At 34.8% G+C, this 11,996-nt stretch overlaps 1 long non-coding RNA gene across 1 annotated transcript; it reads left to right on the plus strand.

Moving 5' to 3' along the window:
• Positions 1-2,372: 2,372 nt before the first annotated feature.
• LOC128546156 (uncharacterized) lies at positions 2,373-7,162 on the plus strand. Its single transcript, XR_008372723.1, has 3 exons — positions 2,373-2,795; positions 3,521-3,551; positions 5,307-7,162. It is a non-coding gene; the product is annotated as an uncharacterized LOC128546156 (long non-coding RNA).
• Positions 7,163-11,996: the final 4,834 nt, after the last annotated feature.

An 11,996-nucleotide genomic window follows, 5' to 3' on the forward strand; every position in this document is an offset into this window, starting at 1 on the left:
TTTCTCTACCGCTTAAATGAAAATGAATATGATTTGAAACGAATGGATGTATTTTCAAATAGAGAATATAAACATTGACGGCATTCAATCTCTGTACAGCATTTAGCAATTAGTTTAAAAGCAGTAACTTTTAAATCGGTTGTACTGTTATTTGTATCTGAGACTTATATATATACAGTCATATATAAACACAAGCCAACATTTACCATTGTCTGTTATCAGTGAAGTTTACAACTGCACTCTCTATCTATGTCCAAATGAGAAATGTTGATATAATCAATCATTCAGTAATCGTCATATATTCATTGGGGTAAACATACTTCAAACAAATACAAAAAAAAAATATATATATCAAAGAAGTAATATCAGTTAAATGTGTTGTTCTGCGGGTAAAACAATGTTTTGTAAAAGTGAAGATTTAGCTAGAGTAACGGACAACAAATACGTGACTATCATAGAAAATAAAGAATTGATGTATTTGTGTTACGTTTTATTATATGCATGTTTTGTTTATGTCTGATTTAGTCAAAAATACTTTTCCTTTGGAGTGTATGTTTAATATCTGTAAAATAACTTATAACTTATGTCTTAACAGATGAAATATATAAAAGGAATGTTTTTGTCAGCAATTTAGGGAAAGAAAATGCTGGTTGAGATATTTTAAATTCCAATGACAAACAAAATTATAAAGGTACTTGTTATTCTTCCTCCAGTTTTCATTCAAGAACTAATTTCATTTGAATCAGTCTTATCTAACTAACTTTAAAGTCAACATGGGTGGCATAGTTTTGGTAAGACAAAGCTTCGGATACCTAATCCGGATGTTTTGTATTCGAATTCCATTGAGAGCAGAATGTGGCTGCGTTCTTGAAAATCTCTTAGCAAAGGACTCAGAGTTAGCTATTGTGATCGCTCATCGTCCGGCGTCCGTCTTTCCGTCCGTCCGGCGTCCGTCCACACTTTCCTTTAAACGACATCTCCTCCTAAACCAGCGAGCCAATTTTTATTAAACTTCATAGAGATGATCCTTGGATGGTCTTCTTTAAAAGTTGCTCAAAGAATTGAATTCTGTACAGAACTCTGGCTGCCATGGCAACTGAAAGGAAACACTTTAAAAAAATCTTCTTGTCCAAAACCACAAGACCTAGGGCTTTGGTATTTGGTGTGTAGCATTATCTAGTGAGTATTTACTAAGATTGATCAAATTATCCACGTAGGATCAAATATGGCCCCGCCCCGGGAGGTCAGATGATTTATATAGACTTATATGAGGAAAAACTTTGAAAATCTTCTTGTACGAAACCATAAGGCCTAGGACTTTGACATTTAGTAGGTAGCATTATCTAGTGGGCCTCTACAAAGATTGTTCAAATTATTACCCTAGGATATAATATGGCCACGCCCTAGGGGGTGTCCCATTGTTTCTATAGACTTATATAGGAAAAAACTTTGAAAATCTTCTTGTCAAAAACAAAATGCTTTGATATTTGGTTTGTAGCATCTTATACTAGTTGTTCTCTACCAAGATTGTTAAAATGATCCTCCTAGGATGAAATATGGCCCGGCCCAGAGGAGGTGGGTGGGGACGGGGGGTGACGCAGTTTATATAGACTTGTATAGGAAAAAATCTTTAAAAATCTTCTTGTCTGAAGCCACAAGACATAGGCTTTTGATATTTGGTATGTAGCGTTGCCTTATGGTCCTCTACCAATACTATTCAAATTAATCCCCTCGGTTGAAAAGAGGCCCTACCACGGGGTTCCCTAGTTTTACATAGACATATATCATGAATATAGGAAAAAAGTAAAAATCATCTTGCCTGAAACTGCAAGGCCTATGCTTTGATATTTGGTATGTTGTATTGCCTAGTCGTCTACTACCAAAATTGTTCAAATTTTGACCCTTGGGTGAAAGAGGCCCTGCCCTGGGGGTCCCAAGTTTTACATAGACTTATATAGGAAAAAAGTAAAAATCCTCTTGCCTGAAAGTTCAAGGTCTTTGCCTTTGGTATTTTGTATGTATCATTGCCTAGATGATCTCTAACAAGATTGTTCGAATTATGCCACTTGGGTGAAAAGAGGGGTTACTTGATATATGAGTTATGTAGGTAAAAATAATTATCAGATTCACATTTCCTAGACTGTTCAATTAAATTTAGCGTATGACCCCAAATGATAAGGGTCACCTGACTGTGACCTTGACCTACTGACCTACTTTCTTATTTTTATGATACAGTCTTGAAATTTGAATGGCATGTACAGTTTTGCACACCGATCTTAAAACTGACATTCAGTGTCCATGAATGTGACGTACTTTTTTGTTCTTTTTTTTTTAATACACATCCTTGAAATTTGGATGACATGTACAGTTTTGCACACTTATCTTAAAATTGACTTTAGATGACCATGAATATGACCTACTGACCTACGTTTTTTAGAAGCTTTAGCAAACAAATTTGTTCAAGCAAGTAACCTAACTCAGGTGAGCGATATAGGGCCATCATGACCCTCTTGTTTAATTTGTGCTCCGCTCTTAGCCATTATACTGCCATTCGCATTTGCTAAAGTACCTTGTACATTGTGTAAATAGCAGTCATGAATAACATTGCCTTTCACCCCTCACCATGTAGCAAAACGTATAGGTTTTCATTTCAGACAACACACAGCAAAGTTCCAAATCTGACAATGGAAACTCGACTGTCGGTGCAATTTTAGGAGTAACAAATATCTTGACAGTAGTGTATGCAGCTTATGTAACAGTGGTTATAAGAAGGTCACGAACAAGGTTGTTTGACGGTAAAATGTTTTTGTATTCTATTCTGTACTGTACCGAGGTTGTGAGTCTCTTGCCCTGCATTTTGGATTGATAAACCTTAATCATGGACCTTATCTTATCCTTTAAAATATTTATCCCGCTTGTTCGCGAAAATATCTGCACATGCATGCCGTCTATACCTACCATCGAAAACTGAATTTATTAGTTCGTTAGTTTTCTAAAGCTGTTAGTCAAAACAGGCAAGAGCACCGAAATGCGGAGCAATATATGCCCGAAGGTATGACCTTTGACCCCTAAGTGTGACCTTGACTTGAAGCGAGCCATCCGAAACATGCAGTTGTCTCTACGTGGTGAACATTTTTGTCAAGTTTCTTCGCAATCCTTCAAGGGATTCAGGAGTAACTGTGTGGACTGATTGCTAACGGACGAACAGACGGACACCAGCGTCATAACAGAATACGACCCTTCGAGTGTATAAAAACAAACAAACCCTAAATAATTGTTTCTGCTATTTACATGTAGGTCATGCAGAAAACAGACACGTAGTTCATATAACTCATGAAGTCTTGAAACTAACCATTGTATCCTCTACTGAATATGGTATATAGTAAAACTTTACGTCTATTAATATTATATATGGGAACTAGAATAACGTTAAACCTGGACAAAAGTATGCTGACATCTATATTTTAGCCAGAAGAATACGGCATATTGATTTTAAAGACTGTTGAATATTATCTTTCAGTTGGAAACTTATGCCACAGAAGGCGTGATCCGTAAGTGAAACTTGCAAGATATTCTAGTCTAAACATAATCTGCTGAAATGTTTTGCCGCCACATCGTGGAATTATTAGGAATTGCAAAAATGTTTATGGGTCGAAGATTACTAGACGGAGAACACCCACTATTAAACTCAAAATTCATTTATGTATACAATTCTAAAACATTTTTTTTCTATTTCTGACTGCACGGATTTTTGGCGGAACATTGATTTTGTAATTAAAATGCACTGAACCTCTTTACAAATTTAACTACATTGAGTGAAAATTATCTTTAAATATATTTCATAGAATATTTGTGCTAAAATAAACTAGTTGGAAAAGTCCACAATTGTGTATAACAATCTGCAGCAAGAATGATCACAGCATACATTTATTCAAGCTTCGGTCCTTACAGTCATACATTTGGTTTGCAGAAGCTTAATTCAATAGTATTTAATTTCGATGTGATGGCTGAACGTCAATTAGAAAAACTATCATCTTGGTCAATGTATTTGTTTTCAAAAATTTATCAGACCTTGTTCAGATATTCATGCTCAAATTTCGAAAGGTCGAAATAAGTTGAACAACAATCAAAGCAGTACATAATTTTATTCTCGATATTGGTTGTATGCTCCTGCGGTGGTTATTTCGGCCACGAGATAGCTAGGTAACTACCTCGTAATATCGAAAAACACTACAGTAAATAATAATTTTCTAGATATCTTCTTTGATTTTCTGAAAATATTTCAGCGTAAATTTCGCATTAAAATTTGAAACGTTATACCTAGGTTCTTATCACTATAATATTTTTTTGTTAAGTTGTACTTTATTCTGGCAAAATTATTGCAATATTTTTCTAGATATGCGTATGATTTTCAGGGAACTTTTCTATTAAGACAAACGTTTTCAAAAAAAAGTACAAATACCAAGATAAATTTTGAAAGAATCAGACAACTAGCTAATGAATGGCAGCTGCGGGCATTTGCATAGTATGCATCAAGATAATTATGTTAATTATCGCAATAACATTTTCAAGAAATTTTCGACATTTGAGATAATCTTTGTTACGATCACGACAGCTACCTAAATATTTCATGGCAGTTATATGCCACACTATCTTTCATCTAAGTTGACAAAACTGTTTTTACGTTAGTCAATTATTTTGTCGGTAACAAATTCATTAGCACTGCAGTTAGCATGTATGACTACCCAATATGCAGTTATCAGCATTATATCTTTAAAATGGCAATGTCATCTGCATTTAACTTTTGTGTCAGAAGTTACCTTTTCACAAGATTATGCAATAACTGTACTAGAATATAAAAGACCTTAATGCTTATACGACTCAAAATATATCGGTCTTTACTAAAGTGCAACAATACATCGTTGCCTCGAAGCGGTTCTCCACGTGACCGGCATACCGGTGCGTGCGGGTGGCCATTGGCGCGGACTGGCCGCATGCAGCACATTCTTAGTACCAAGCAGCATTTCTCAACTATTTTCACAATGTTCATACTTTACTAACTAAAAAGATATAAAAAGAGTTTAAACTAACAAATAAATAGACAAACACCATATTCTTTTACACTCTATCCTTGCGACATGTTTTACTGTCGAGGAAATGAATTAATATAAGTTTTCGTTGAAAACTTGTTTTCAGATCCTTTACATCATTTTGATTGTAAATGTTACTGTATACATTTATGTACATGATATATCTAATAAATACTGTTTAAACTAATGCTTATACTGTATAATGTATTGTTTCAGTGATCCTACAGCAACTGTTGCCAAACGGGATCTGGCAGTTGATCAACAAACTTACTCTGTAAACGACAATGAAGACACTTATGATTTATCAAAATAAGCTGGGGCTAAGAACGTGTCATACGGAGGTCGTCATCAAATTTTTCACATAGTTATCAAAACCTTACATTATTCTTTATTTTTCCTTTACTTTTTCTTGATGAACGTAAATTTTCAGAAATAACTAACTATAACTACAGCAAAAAATAAATTTATATGTCTGGAACTAAACTTTCAGAAGGTCTAGTCACCAATGCAATGACTATCTAAATACAAAAGTTAATTATGTTTTTGTTAAAGATGGTAACCAGTACAGTCACCATGAGTTGAGTTGTGCGGAAATAAATACTTCGTGTGTGAAGAAGATGCAACAACTACCGGAAGACAACATTCAGTGGTTAATCATAATACACATTTAAATGATTATTTTTACAAATGTCGGGAGATATACTATGATTGCTGAGATCTAAAATAATCGGACGAAAACATCTTAAAACAAGGCATATTATTGCACACTAGATAATGTGTTTGATATCAAAAGAACAAAATCAGCATTGGGTTAAGATCGCCCGTGAACTACTGAAACTTGAAATGTTATATTGTTCATTTGCTATCATAGTAACTGGCGGTGAAACATGAAAGCATCATTTTGAGTCAAAAAGAGAGATAAATATGAAAATATGAACAGTCAAATTAGCACATGAGTCTTGTAAATAAAGAATGAATGCAGGATTGAGTATTTAAACATTAGTTCTAAAATGCAGATTTAAATTCCTGATGTATAAGGTTAAAGTTCTATTAAATTGTCATATATCAACGATATCATTATGTAGCAATTTACGTTATAGTTGGCTCTGTGTATATATGAAATGACCATAGAATTTTTTTTTCTGCTTACGCATATCCGTTTGTCGTTAATGCGGATGTAGCTTAATTAGCGATGCATATTATTACTTCTGCCTACGCAATTTATCTTGTTAGCATACATTTGTAACGTAGTTGTTTAATATGTAGAAAGGCGAATATTCAGGAGCAGCCGATATAGTTATTGTCACTTGTTTGAACCGACTGAACCATTGTTTTTACTTTACTTCACATACATGTGTATTGAAATATTTATTGCATATATCCTATATATTTCTATTCCAACTTTCGATTTACAGTGTACTTGTCTGTTTCACACGTAGACTTTTTTAAACATATACTGCTCGTAAATAATAAATTGAAACTCGATATCTCGAGCTAGCTTATCTCAAAATTACTGCTATCTTATAAACATTTTCTAGTCTCGTCCTGAAAACACGTGCACAAAATATCATTTTAAGTCACATTTCGGTTATCTCGAAGTAATACGCTCGATCCGAGAAATTTCGAGATACTGAGTTTCAAATGTATGTGGTTTCTTTCTTCTGGTTTTAAAATCTTAAGTAAATGGATATTTTTTTCAAAGAATCATTATCATATATTATTTAAAGGCTCATAATGCCTTTGTTTAAAATGTGGCTGCCTCATTTTCCGTTATGAACATAAAATGCATTAATTTCCTGTTTATAAATCCTATTTCTGATTATAACATTCTGTCACATTTGTCAAAGGTTTAAATATTGCTGAATATACCAGAATGATTTAATGAATTTATTGTTTTTATTACCTCCCTTTACGGTTTTGACTATAACTGTTCATGTGCCATATTCATGCTTTTTTAACCATGTAAGTACGCATAACATTTATTCAGAAAGCTGCTTTATCTGTTTGTAAGATAAAAATTTAAAGCATTACTAACCTTTAAGCTTTCTTCTAATAAAAGTGAACTTTATTCAGGAATTGTTTATTATATAGACCATCTACAGTCGTAGTAGAGATAATACAGGGCTAAATATATATTTCAACTCATTAGTTGCTGTAGAAAGTTCTTTATAAACAATTTATTACGCGGACAATGGACAATGGCTTTGAAGATGGAAATCAGCGTCAGGAAAGATTTTCAAACACCTAACAAATGGAAGTCAACAGGATAACATCTATCAGGCTCAACCGACAATATTTTTCAATAAAGTACTCATTCTGTTCATGTCTAACATATTTCTAGTGCTTTCATTTTTTTGGATAAAATCCTTTCAATACATACAGTTACTATTCGTGTAAAATATATTTCTATTACGGATGTAAGCCTGACACATTAGACAAAACAAAATGAAACATTTTTTTATCATAACAGAACTTCATCACGCGGACTGTTTTATAACCAACAACCTTTAGTTCAATCTTTTTCAATTATTCACTTTTGCAAGGGTTGTGAATGCTAAATGATGTTATTTCGCATCTCTTTACGGTTTTAATTTTTTTTAAAAAAGAAAAAACTAGTGCGTGTGAATACTTAATAATTATGTGATTCAAGTCATATGACTGTTGTTAAAGGCTTATTATAATTGATGAGGCAGACCAGGTAAACAAGCCAAGGCAAATACAGCTGACGGTTACACATTTCTAGAACAAGAAGCTATGTTATAGCTATGCATCTATGGTAGCCTTTTTCAGTAATTAGCGCCAGAGGTTTGAAGTTGCGAGGAAAAAAGGCCGGGTATGTATATTTCGGCGAAAAATATAGATAATAATACATTTCTACAGGAACCTTACGTTGTGTATTTGTAAACATTTCATTCGTGGGGCTTTCACGTCTGTCCGACAAAGTTGTGCGGCATCCAGGCTTTACGAGCATATGTGAATGTATGCTTACTTAATTAGGAAGAGCAAAGATCTATGGCTCCCGGAGTCGTGAGATCAATCCCCGAGAGCGTCGTGTTCTCTCTGTGATGATTATATAAAAGACACTGTTTCTCAAGTCAGTTTTTCTTTACTTCTGATTCATTTGAAGAACTTGAAAGTTTGTGAAAACAACAGGATACTACAGAATCCAGAAACACTGGTTAGGTTAACTGCTAACCGTAACATAAGAGAAATGCCGGTGAAAAACAGTAGTTATCAAAAATAAACGTGGCAAAGTATTAAAAGAAAGTTAGCCTAATTTTCAATTTCCATGTTGTCTCTTTGGCTTGGCTTGAAAAATATATCGCTTTTAGCTAGCCGTGACGTAGACCGGGGACTTCTCCTATACATCCGCCGGTGTCGGCAGCGTGTATAAACACCAAGTTTGCAATGTACATCAGGGTCATATTTGGATAACTAATACTGAATAAAACTCTTGCTATTGTTTTACCCCTCTTTCTACTCAGCCAGTTTTTATGCCACCGGTGTTGAATATATCCCTTTTTCCGTACTTAAACATATTAAAAGAATGTCATGACTACATGATATCAAGCTCCAGGGTTTCATGACTCGAAAAGGTGTAACATTTCTGCTAAATGATTTTCACAGAGGTTTCCATATATCCATTTAGAGAAAAACTATACTCATCCCGTCGGGAGGTGACGGTGTTTGAAGATGTTTCTATTTTAAGCTCTGACAGTCACTTCTTTTTCTTTTTTAGATCACTTGAGCAGGGTGAGCTGTTGTGATCGCTCACCGTCTGGCGTCCGTCCACACTGTCTTTTAAACAATATCTCCTCCATAACCACCAGGCCAATTTTGATGCAACTTCACAGGGATGTTCCTTGGATGGTATTCTTTACAAAAATGTTCAAATAATTGAATTCCATACAGAACTATGGTTGCAATGGCAACCAATAGGAAAGATTTTAAAAATCTTCTTGTCTAAAACCACAGGTCATATGGCTATGTTATTTGGTATGTAGCATCATCTAGTGGTTTTCTACCAAGATTGTTCAAATTATTTTCCTAGGGTCAAATATGGCCCTGCCCCGGGGATCACATGGTTAAGATAAACTTATATTGGGAAAATATCTTCTTGTCCAAAACCACAAGTCCTAGGCCTTTGATATTTGGTATTTAGCATCATCTGGTAGTCCTCTACCAAGATTGTTCAAATTATCCCACTTGGATCAAATATGGCTTGCCCCGGGGTCACATGGCTTATAAAGGATTTTACAGGGAAATAATGAAAATCTTCTTGTCCAAAACCATACAGCCTAGGGTTTTGATATTTGGTAAGTAGCATCATCTATTGTCTTCCACCAGCTTTGTTCAAATTATCCCCCTGAGGTCAAATATGGCCCTGTCCCGGGGGTCACATTGTTTATATAGACTTATACAGGGAAAAACTTTGAAAATCTTCTTGTCCAAAAACCACAGGATCTAGGGATTTGATATTTTGTATATAACATTATCTAGTGGTCTTCTACTAAGGTTGTTCAAATAATTCCCCTGGGGTCAAATATAGCCCTGCCGTGGGGGCACATGGTTTAAATAGGCTTATACAAGGAAAAAAAAACCTTTACAAAAATATTGTCTTAAAGCATAAGGCCCAGAGCTTAGATATTTAGTATGTGTTATGCTCTAGTGGTTCTCTAGCAAGATTGTTCAAATCATGACCCGGTGGATGGCAAAGGGTGGTTCCTTGTTTTACATAGACATTTTTGTTTTTGATGCATTGGCATAGACAGTTGGACCACAAGCATTATATTCGATACAGATTTCAATATTCATCTTGAATTGTCCTAGTCATGGCCCACTGACCTATTTTCTTGTTTTTGAAGGTAAAGCATAGAAATTTGGACCACGTTTATAACCTTTGATGCTGATTTCAATACTCATCTTAAATATCTTTAACTCTGAAACTACAGACCTACATTTTTGTTTTTGAAGCCACAGCAAAGAAATTTGGACCACCTGTTTAAATCGGTATACAGATTTCAGTAGTTATCTTGAAAAATCTTTACCATGACCTACTCACCTAGTTTTTGTTAGTAAAGCTTAAGCGAATAAAATTTGTTTCAGCAAGCCACTTAAATCAGGTGAGCGATATAGGGCCGCCACTTCCCTCTTGTTTTTTTTTTTTTTATTACAAATCTAAATATTTTAAACATCTTCTGTTAAGATGGGACCAGAGGTTTTGCGAATTTTCATTGTCTGTTGTTTTTTACGTTTACGATCTGGCGTTTATGTTGTATTTTTTTTTAATTTATATACACCGGAATAAGTGGAAAAAAGCAATCATTTAGGGGTTAGACAGAGCTAGGAACATTTAGGTCAGATGAAACTTAATGCCGCCGAACTAAGAAAAATAAATGTTTGATTAGGAGTAAAGGAAATACTGAAAGGTTATTGCATATAATGATGGGAGTACAATTGGCATTTTATTTCCTGAAACAGTCCGAGATAAATACTCGCAACCTAAAAAATGTTTTCTTTTATCATGAAGCTATTTTGACATAGTCCTTAAATATTGAAAATAATCAGTACAATATAGAAATATTGGCTTTTTTATCCACTCAAAACCGCTGATTCTCCATGTTGCTCATGCAGAATGACAGGACTGTCAGGATGTAGTGATCTGCTCCGAGGAGTCCGACACAGATCTCCTCGTAAAATGCTTTTCAAGAAATGTCGAGCTATAACCCAAACGAGAGTCGTTGATTTCATAAAGATTGCTGCTATTATTGGCATATATGCTTGTAGGGCTTTCAGTTGGATGCATGCATATACAGGATATGTCATAGTTGGTGCGTTAGCAGGGTGGGGGAGGACAATCACCTTGGAACTGTTGACGAACAGCAGGAAAACCAATGTCACATTTGTAGAACTGGGTAAATAGGGGCCCCTGACAAGCAATTGGGAGCTCCATAGCAGAGTTGTTAATGGCTTCGAACCTCTTGCCCCTGGGGTTATAAAAAATCGATTCGAGTATAGATTTTATATTGCGCGAAGCGGAAGCTTACCAACTGCATTGCCGAATGTCGTAGGTTCTACAAAAGTACCCGTCCGGGCCGTGATGAAATAAAGCCCGGGGGCGCACCTTGGATATTTGTTCACCATCAAAAACTGTACATTTACCATATTATATAAGCAATAATTGTGTCACTGTGACGTTTAAGTACAAAAGAATATCACGGTTACAATACAGGGTGTTTGCTCGAACAGAATCTAGTCTTGTTGGACAAGGAAGGAAGAATAAGAAGTATGAGTTAAGTTGGTAGTGAACTGTAGCCAGCACCTGATTTTCATTTACTTGCTTGCAAATGCACAAGGAAGTGCACACTACTTACAGGTGTTTGTCAAACTGACTAAAATGCACTATTATCTTCAGACAATAAGCCTATGAATAAAAGGTAGTTATCTTTGAGTGAGACAATGGAGAAAGTAGGGCTTTGATTTATCAGGCAACACTTTCATTAGCAACACACTGGGTTAAGGTATCAACTTGTTTCCTTTTGTGGAACTCAACACTTGATATGTGATTCCTTTATCAATCATTATTGAGTATTCAAATCTCTGAAATTCTGTATTAAATTTTGTTAGAGATTAACATTTACCTTGTTCTTGTTATAAATTTCTTTTGTTTGGCTCTAGAACAATATCCTTTAATGACCTAACTCAAAATATCGTCCATATCTGGTTTTATATATATCATTTGTTATATTAAGTGGGAGGGGGGGGGGGGGTAGGGGTGGGGGTATTATTTGCTACATAACCTTTGGAAATAAAATCAAAACGTTGGGTACATTAATGAATCTAAATAAACTTAAGTAATCAAATGTATCCCTATCTTGTTTCACTTTTAACCAATAAATAATAAAT

The sequence above is a fragment of the Mercenaria mercenaria genome, chromosome 10 (assembly GCF_021730395.1).
Source record: "Mercenaria mercenaria strain notata chromosome 10, MADL_Memer_1, whole genome shotgun sequence".
Lineage (NCBI taxonomy): Eukaryota > Metazoa > Mollusca > Bivalvia > Venerida > Veneridae > Mercenaria > Mercenaria mercenaria.